The following is a 10,236-nucleotide window of genomic DNA, read 5'->3' on the forward strand; positions in this document are numbered from 1 at the left end:
TATATACATACTGCATTATATATTTATTTAATTTTATCAATTATTACGATGCCCCATCGTTTGCAACCACAGACGAGAGCGTTCCTAATTTTCATATATATACTTTACGTCTACTGCTTATACCGCTTTATGTATCATACCGCGTTTCATCCAAAAATTAATAAACAATGATAATCACCACTAAATACTTTTTTTCATTTCTTCTTATTTGTTTACTTTATTTGATGGTCTTATATTTTTTTACTATTACTGTTATTATTTATAGAGTATTTTCGTTTTTACTTCATTATTGTATACGAAATAATTACCTGTTATTTGAGTTTGAAAATTAATGTGTACGTGTCAGTAAAGATATATCAAGTTCCCAGTCACTATTAAAATAGACTATTATGTGGCCTGCTGATATGTTAGTTTTGACGGTTTTTGCTGTTAACGGATTTACAATGAGGTAAGACTTCCCCTAGCTTAGGTTAGTCGACGTAACCTGGTGATGAAGATTTTTTTATTACAATTTTAGGAAATCCCTTTTTTTCGAATGGAGAATGGCAGTTTAATAGTATTTTCGATTTTTTAACACTGTTAATAGTAGACTTTATTCCTTTGTTTTGTTTGTATAAGTACATCTACAACTTGTTGTCTTTGTCTTTACTTGGTGCGGTAAGCAACACCAAAGCGCATGCTCAGTAAATCGCGCATGCGCGTAATCACCGAATATTGTGATGTCTCCGTAAATTGCAAATGGCGCGACATCTGTATGCCAAGAGCCTAATGGTTAGATGTATGGATTGCAGATCATGTAGCCTAGGGTTCGAATCCCTACAGACTGCTAGCACTAAACTCGATACACTAGATTTAAACTATATGAAGCCTATAGATTAATTGGAATACAAGAAATAAAAGTAAATTAACAAAATTATGTTAATGTTTCACTCAAAAAAAATATTGCGATTATTATATTTTATAATAGGAAAGTTTAAAAGAATTGATGAATGTTTGTTAGAGTTTGTAGCCGAAACTAAATGGATATAAACGAAAGTTGGTATACAACTATAGGATAGTCGGGAATAATACATAGGTTACATACATTTGTTTTATTAATTCCACGCGGACGGAAAGCTAGTAATAGAAATGTTTCCCTTTAAATTGATTTTTGATTCGAGAAGGAGAAACAAGCGTTTTCTTGATTACATTTAATTAATTGTTTAGTAATTACCAAAAACAATAATAGGCAATGTGGTGTTTTAAAATTGAAATTCATATATTTTTCTTCTATGGCGTACAAAGAAGTACGCTAAAAAGAATGTGACATCATATTCTTTTAGGGTGAGTTGCATCAAATCGCCGGTTATCGTAAAAGTTATAATAGGGTTACAAGTGCAAAAACATATTCTCACAGAGGTTTTATGTGTTTTTCGTTTTTACAATGGAAACATTTAAACCTGAATGTCACTAAAGTGACAAGTTGGTGTCAAGAATGACATTTACGTAAATTAAAATGTTTGGAAATTCATGTTTCGCCGATTATATTTATGTATCATACGCATGGTATTTTATAGTGAAATAAACTTTTTGCCCACGAAGATGGAGAAAATGGCAAACTCTTGTGAAAATAAACTAGTTTGGGCCATTATTGAAACTGTATTTACTTTACTACTCAAATATGTAGCAAAAATGAAGCAATAAAATTATACAAATATAAATGCATCTTATTTATTTTCCATATTATAAATTGTCCTGTCAATGCATATTATAAATTGACCTTTTATGGAGGACATTTTTTTAAATAAGAGAAAAGGGACAAGCGCTGTTGCTATGGCCTTAGACACTCGAAATTTGTCCAAACTGAACGTTTGGCCAAATGTCGAGTTCCATCTTGGAAATCCATTATTTCCGAGCACGCAAGACTTTATTCTTCTGGATTGCGTATAGGATAATAGTAGATATTTTCTTTTTCCATTACTTTTTCCATTATTTGTGCTTTTGAAGATAAGAGCTTGTGACAGTTGACACTACCGAACTGACACTAACCGTAACGATAACTATAACCGCCCAAAATCGGGCGGTTATGATTAGTGTCAAATATGACGTCATTTTGACCAGCGCAAAACTGGTGTAGCGAATATCATGAACATCCGAAGACGTAACCATCGGGAATGTGCTGGTTAAGGTTTATAGTTAGTTAATGTAACTCATCCTTAGTAAATTTTAAGGTTATTCCAAATATTAATGTTACAAATAATTTTAACTTTAACGGTAACCGGCGATATGGTGCAACTCACCCTTAGTCTGTCTCGGTTAAATGCCCGCGTAAAACATCTATTTACCCATCGTTTGAGAAAAATGTAATTTCAAGAAAACTTTTGCATTTTTCGCGCACAAATTATTTAAGAATCGAACCGAAATCTGTAATGTTTATTACCCTGTTTTAAAGGCGTCAGTATTGTAACGAAATGTGTAGTAAATTTATTACATGTTAATGTTTAAATTAGTTATCATACAAAATTCCATGCACTTATTATTTAAACTCTATGTCGATATTAACGTGCAGGCGCTTACATTATTAAATAACTTGGGGGCATAGGGGTTGAGTAAAGTGGGGTGTTTTCATCCCTAAAGTATATCATACAACACTTCAGACACCCTGCAGTCTTCATTGTTGTTTCCGACCGCGTGTGAGACGGACGTGCTCCTATATCTTTTACGAAACCTTTATTAATTATTTCATAGATCTTCTATTTCTTTGAATTCAGTGTTTGATTTTTTTAAAGAAGTGTAAAATAGTTTTGATTGTGTACAATTTAATCGGAATCCCCGGGTCGTTTGTGTATTGCGCTAATCGATAGGGCGGTGCAACGCTCGCTCGGCGCTCTTCGGGATCCCCGGACTTTAAGGCTTACGCATGCGTCGTGCGGGCATCCGTTTCCGCATCGAAATGACGCCTCGGCGTCGTTTCACATTGTTTTTAGTTATTGTAAACATTTTATATTTTATACTAATGAGAGGACTTCGCGCGTTACTCAACTTTTAATTTAACATTTTTCAGGTAAGATTTAGCTTTTAGATATTTCTAATTTTATATCTAAAATAGACATTGCTTTTGGAAAAATTAAAGGCAATTGCATTAATCCGGAAGAAAACCGATGGAATGACATAATTGTTATAAACAAAACATTTCAATAAAATCAACACATATGTATACAAATATGCCCTCATAAAGATATTAAACTACCCGCCATCTCATTCATGGGCGTCACCAGACTTTATCTAGAGGGGGGAGGCCGATTATCAACAGAATTTGTTTTTTTTAAGAGAATTCTTATCAACATGTCCAATTTCATATTAATGAAAAATTTACATGTGTTTTTGAGTCTTCCACTTTTGGACTGAAGGCAGTTAGTACCTATTTTCAATTAATTTATGTATTTATTGTACAATTTTCTACTCTGTGGCGGGATGGGAGGGGTGGGGGGTGCAGCGACTCTCGACCACACCCTAGAGAAATAGTTTACACTAAAATTCATTCATTCATTATTTTTTTCTAGTAAAACACAATTTGGCAAACTACATACGCAATTATCTATACTTCTATACTATTACAATAAAGCGTAAACACTTTCTTTGTTGCTTAAGATGTCAGCAATGACAGCATGTTTTTGAATAATATCCTCTTTAATAAAAATCCCTACACTTGCGTCAAGCTTTAGGCTATATATTTTAACATCATTAAATTTAGTAAAAATATTTTGGATAAAAACCTTAGTGTGGGAAAGAGACCATAAGTTGCTGCCAACATCAGGGAAACAAAGTTGTCATGGCGCCATGTCATTTTGACATTTGTAATTGATAATTTGACAAATGAAAACAATAAAATAAAATTTTCATAATTTCATGCGGATGAAGTCGCACGGGAACAGCTAGTAATTTTATAAAATAACTTCATTATTTTTAAGAATTCTCAGAAAATAACTCGAAAAATTAAAATATCGACATACTACCTATGTTCTAAGGCAATGAAATTCTACATTAATGAAGTCGCGAGAGTGAAAACTGCGGGTTCTTACTACCGAAACACCTATACAAAACATGTTATCTCGGCGTGACAAAGAGAATGACAGTTGCTGAGAACAAAGCATAAAGCACACGAAAGCGAGGAGAGAGAGAGAGAACGTCTATAATTATAAACTTCATACAATATTATAAGTGAAAAAGTGTGAATGTAAGTATGGATGGATGGATGTTTGTTACTTCATATTTGCAAAACGGTTTAATGCATCTTAAAGAAATTTAGCACAGATGTAAAACATAGACTAAAAGAACAAAGGCTACTTACTAAGTTTTTTTTATTCCACACGGATAAAGTCGCGGGCAAATGCTAGTAATATTACAACAATAATTCAAATCTTTTGAATTTTTGTATGTTTTAAATAAACTCAACTACTTTTTCGATTAAAAAAAACTATATCTATACATATAATAAATTAGGAGTGTCTGTAATATCAAAAGAAAAATTCCAGATTTCGGGAAGATGATGTATTTGCGTTGTTGATAACGAAAATCGCTTTTTAAAAATTTTTGTCTGTCCGCAAGTCGCGTTTGTTTCGGGTAATCTCCGAAATGGCTGGACTTTCACTGAAGGGTAGCTGGCATAGACGAACATATTATAGGCTACTTTTTTAGAAATTCCGCATTTAAAAATGGCGTACCGGTGGTCCGATTTTGAATTGTGGAATTCGACTCAAAGATAGCTGGTAGAAGGGGGGCACGCGGGAATATGATAGATGACTTTAGAAAAAACCGCGCTAATGACGTTTGCTGTTGCAAGCTCGTAAGCTCATACGACTAAACAGTTGTGCGATAATTGTCAAAGGTGTGCGAAAGTTTCGATGGAAGAATGGATGTTTGTTAGAGTTTGTAGCCTACATGAAATTTGAAATAGACGTTGAAAATACTCTGCATGAATACGTTACTTACTTTTGATTTTTTTTCTTAATTTTACGATAACGGAGTCGCGTTAGTAAAGCTAGTATAAGAATATTATTTTATTTAAATGCTAGTATTCTTTATAGCCTTTGGTTCAAATCCATTTATTTCTACGTCATAAAACGTTCAGTTGTTAGAATGACGACATAGCGATGAAGCGCCAGTAGTTTATTGGTTAAGGGGACGGACGTGCCATCATGTGGTCGTAGGTTCGAATATTTTCGACTTGGAAATAGCATAATCCTATGGCTTGGATGTACTTGTAAGACAAGTGACGATTTCAGACCTTCTAATGTTAATAACGACATAGTCTTATGACGATATTTTAAAGGGCAAAGGTGTCATCGTATGACGTAATAGGATATAACCGAGGTCGTTTAGGGGTGGGGGGACACGATCAATGGGACTGCGCATGTGCAATAGATTAGGTTTTTGGGCCAAGCCCCCCCCCTCTCTTTAACTTTAGCTGCAGTCGTTGCAAGTTTAGTGAAGACCACTACAGTGAACGACGCGCGCTGTACTATAATCATCACTTCTTAAAACTCCTTAAGACTTTAAAACTTCCATCATGATATGGACGATTTTTATGATTTCTCTGGGAAAATTGTGTTTGATTAGTCTTATTTTTTATGTGTTGGCAACATTTCTCCTCCTTATAATAATTTTTATTTTCAAATAAATGTGTACTTTATACAAATGTCTTCGGTTATGTTGAATTTGGAGTTTTCTGTTTAATTATTGCTTTTTAAATTCTGCGCTTGCGTCATACGTGCTGATTAGTGCATTTGGATAACAGGAGTAAAAAAACATTTTATGCGTAAAAAGGATATCTACCATAAGGAAGTTTTAGTTGGTAAGCATTTCAATATTTTATATTCAAATCATTTTACTACATACTCTTCTATTAAAAAAAAAAGTAAGTAGTCTGTGTCTTCTTCCAGACTATATTCTACATCTGTGTCAAATTTCATCAAGATCAGTTAAATCTTTTAGGAGATACTTAGTAACAAACTTCCATACAAATTTTCTTTCAGGTTAGATGTAGCATAATCTTTATACACGACTTTGCTTTTATGATTCTTAAATAAATTCGTCTTAGATAAGCTAGACAAACCCTATATGAACAGTAGAAGAATTTAATTACCTATCCACTTAGGGTCGAATGTTGTATAGCAAACTGTTACCACAAGAGTTATAATTTAGCTGACACATGTGTTTCTATGAAGCGTTTCCAACCTTTGCTAAAATTAAATGTAATTTTATTAATATAATGACGTCCTAATTTTTACATAACACCGGCCCAGGTGTATAAAATATCCCAACTTTTCATATTTGAAAGGTGACATATTTACATATTGTTTAGATGAAAATCGATACCGCGCCAGTATAACGGCGCAACACTAGTCCGATGACGTGCGCGTCCCCTCCCTATAGTAGCTGTCAATGTCAATTACGAGTTATAACAAGCGCGCTATTCCTCTCTCTCTCTTGTAAACCGAATATTCACTAGTGATTACAGTACAATTACATTATTCACATATATCTTTATTCCTTATTGAGTATATAATAAATTTTACATGATTTATATAGAAATAAAATAAAACTTATATAAAGAGCACCACCGGTTGCGGAATGCGATGACTCAAGCAACCAGTGGCTAGGGCTGCAGACAAGTCTTCCTCACAAGGCGTGCCGTTATAAAATAATTGTCTTTTAAATCGGGCCTTTAATCCAACTGTCTAGCGAGAGCTTCTTAAGAGATTAGTCGAAGGTCTTCGTTACTATCCCATCAATAACATTATTATTACAAATAATTTACAATTATATTATTGTTTAAAAATTTACATCTGCATACATGACATGCGTTGACATTATTTTTTTTTATAACTTAAAGTTATCGTCAGTTACGCTGACGTAATCTCCAGACAAATCCCACTTGAAATGCGGCCTTGTGAGACAAGACTTGGGACCTTGGAATAATATTGTAGGATGTTTAGTCCAGAGAGGCGCTGCTAGGTTGGTTCCATCACAAAACATGTAAAACCTACATGGTCATAGAGAATGTATAATAGAGGGCGCTAGTTGTCACAATTTATCACTTGTAGTCTAAATCTACACGGTCTGTGGTCTGCATTTATGCCTTTCATAGACATCCTTTGAGTTGTTTAGGAGATATAGATACGTTCTAAGAAAAATCTATCCAAAAAAACGTAAGTAGTTTATGTGTTCTTGAAGACTATGCTTTACATCTATGACAAATTTCATCGTAAACTGTTCATTTGTTTAGGCGAAAAACTTTGATTTGAAATTTTTTAAAGTTAGAGAAAATTTTATAAATAACGTTGATAGCTGGGCTGGGACTGGAATCAATATTTTCTCGCATGCGTAATAGCAACTTTCCCGGACAGGATTCTGGGAATTGAAGGTGAACTGAGCGGGTAGGGGGGTGGGGACGCAATAAGTACTAAGTTTGTGAGCACACTTCGTAGAAAATTACCCTTAAGTTTATCGAGTTAGGGTTCATAATTCAAAAATTTATAACACAACGTATCTTCATACTAGAACTTTATAGTATCACTAGCCGTTGCTCGCGGATTTGTTACCGTGAAATTATAAAAAAAATATAGCCTATGTCAGTGACAACGTAGCTTTTTAATGGTGAGACATTTTTTTGAAATAGGCCCGGTAGTTTTGTGTTATTTTAACATCAACAAAAATACAAATCTTTCTTCCTTATAATATTCTGGATGTAAAGTTTGGATGGATGAATGGATATTCATTACTAGGTATTTTAAAAACGGCTCTAAAAATATATACATACATAAAACAAACTTCCATACCATTTATAACTATTATTTGTAACTATTAATTTTATCAAAATGTCCGACAATCAGAAAACATTTCAATCTTTCTAAACAAAGGATAAATCATGGAAAACTTCCGAAGGCGGTAATCGATTAATCTGGTGGGAGCTGAAGGTCCCTGAGGACGCTTGTTGGCGCATGCGCAGCGCTCGTTGTCAACCCGCCGCCCTCTGCATCCATTGCATTGTTCCACTTGAGTTTGCGGGGTTCCGACGCGCCTACGCGACTTTTAAATAAAAGAATATCAATTTTTATTTTTAATTTCGGTCTGATTAGTTTAAACATGAAGAATTCTTATTTGAGATTGTTCTTTATAGTATTCGTGTATGGACCACTGTATGTTTTCATTTCGATATTCTTCGGTATGATAACTAAGTACATTATTGCGAATTTTATGTAATTGGTGTGTTTGTGGACTTAACATCATATTATCGGACGCCCGGGAGGTATAGGATCGAACGGTTGACGGGCACATTTGTGTCCTTGTGAAAAACAAAATGAAGATAAAAATAAACATGACACCGCAAAGGCAGAGAACATTGTTGTTGGTGATCATTAATTTGGTGATCTTCTATTTCTACAAGATGTTGGTGGCGTATATAAAAAAGTTATGGTACGGCGAAGATACAAGCGTTCAAGTGCCGGGAGAAGGCACTTCGCGTGAGACAACCGATTAAGTTACTAGTGAAGAGGTTCAGTCTGGGAACAACTCGCTGCAACCTCAAATAACAAAAGACAATTACTCAAGTTCAGTTTAGTTGTTTTGGAAGAAAATATTTAGTTCAAATTTAATCAGGTAAGATTTTTGACACTGTGTGTAGGTGTTAATTTCTTCGAGATTTACTTTTGTAAAAAAATGAGGACAGCGACATCGAACGTTTGTCTGATTTAAATTTGTTTTTACAAGAGAACAAAATCTCAACTTTATAAAACTTACTTTGTATAAATGTTTGTCGGACAATTTCTTTGTTATTATTTCAATTACTTATAATTTCGTGTTTAAACAAACTTACTTTGAACCTTAAATCAAAAAATAAAATATGTTTTTTAAGGAGAGACGGTAAAATCTGTACAGTCAAATCTGTCAAACTGCGGTTGGGCAACGCCCGGCTGTAGGTAACGCCGCGCCAGTGCGCATGTGTTATCAAGTTAAGACAATCTAGGAATGTCAAAGTCGCAAAGACTTGTTGCTTCATGCATTTTTATTTCCGTGCCGGCGACAAATAAAACTATTAAAACACTTAAAAATCAATAAACCAATACAAAAATAATTTTTTGAAAATTCACACAAATCATAACGCATAAAATGATTTGTAATTGACCAAATCGTCTCTCATACAATACTACTAACTGATGGACATATTAATGTTATTAATATTTTCATTTTACTTATGGAGAATTTATAAAATATGACTCCATTCCAATTCTGAGTGTGTTTCGATATACAAAGATTTTTTGAATTGCGGTTAATGCGCCAAAGAAAGTAAAAATTTAATTTCATCAAATCTACACATATGGTATGTTCAAAAATCTATTAATTTCGGAATCTTAACAAGTATAAATTTTATAGCAGTTTTAAACCGAACATATTAAATATTTGCAGTAGTAGCCATATGCAAAAAATGTTGAAACGCTGTTATTGCAAGCCAGACTAGCTACCCTAGGTAGATGCCCTCCCTCCCAACACCCTCTTCCCTTAGACCTAGCCAATATCATCGGCTATTCTGTCTGATACATTTACATTTACATTTACATTTACATTTAAATGTCTTTGTTAAATCTCTTATTAAATGCGATTGGGAATAATAAAAATTGAATTCCGACTAACATTTGTATTTTTTAACTTTTTTATTTTAATCCTGTGCTTTATACTTCGTTTTACTGCGTATTCACATGACCTCGTATTTCGAACGTCGCAATAACAGGAAAAAAATCCTACTCTCCATAAAAAAACTCCAGACATTCTAAAAATAGTCTTTGAAGTCGGCTGAAATTTGCATCCGTTCAATATTTTCTCGCCTGCGCAATAACACCCTGTCTGGATTCACGGAGGGGGGGCGCTGAGTGACAAGGTCTCTTGCAATAAGTACCAACTTTTTTCTGCAAACTATACTACATTATGAATTTTAAGTTGAAACGTTTAAGGTTCATAATTACAAAACTTAGAACAGTTACAGATGAGTTATGAAGTCTACATTTTTTTTTATAATCAATCCAATTAAAAATATCTCCCAAATTTGCAGGTCTCTAGTTCGATTTCCACCATGTACTTTTAGACAACTTATTTAATTGATTCTGTCACTTTAAACTCAGAGCAACACTTCTCGTCCAGACCCAGGTTGCGCGCCAATCTATCCATACTTCTAGTGACATTGACAGCTGTCAGCTAGGG

At 33.9% G+C, this 10,236-nt stretch overlaps 1 protein-coding gene across 8 annotated transcripts in view; it reads left to right on the forward strand.

Annotated features, from left to right (window-relative positions):
- LOC106099398 (tetratricopeptide repeat protein 39B-like) overlaps nt 1-10,236 on the forward strand; it is a 60,085-nt gene that overhangs the window by 36,370 nt on the left and 13,479 nt on the right. Inside the window, exon 1 of one of the 8 annotated variants that reach the window (XM_013277939.1) lies at nt 3,023-3,043. The exons of 6 other annotated variants lie outside the window; for them this stretch is intronic. The gene's annotated coding sequence lies outside the window, so the exon portion shown is untranslated. Of the gene's footprint in view, nt 1-3,022; nt 3,044-8,055; nt 8,641-10,236 lie in introns of those variants that run through there. One more of the 8 variants, XM_013277937.1, reaches the window with a different exon arrangement.

This window comes from Papilio polytes, unplaced genomic scaffold (genome assembly GCF_000836215.1).
Source record: "Papilio polytes unplaced genomic scaffold, Ppol_1.0 DF824124.1, whole genome shotgun sequence".
Taxonomy (NCBI): domain Eukaryota; kingdom Metazoa; phylum Arthropoda; class Insecta; order Lepidoptera; family Papilionidae; genus Papilio; species Papilio polytes.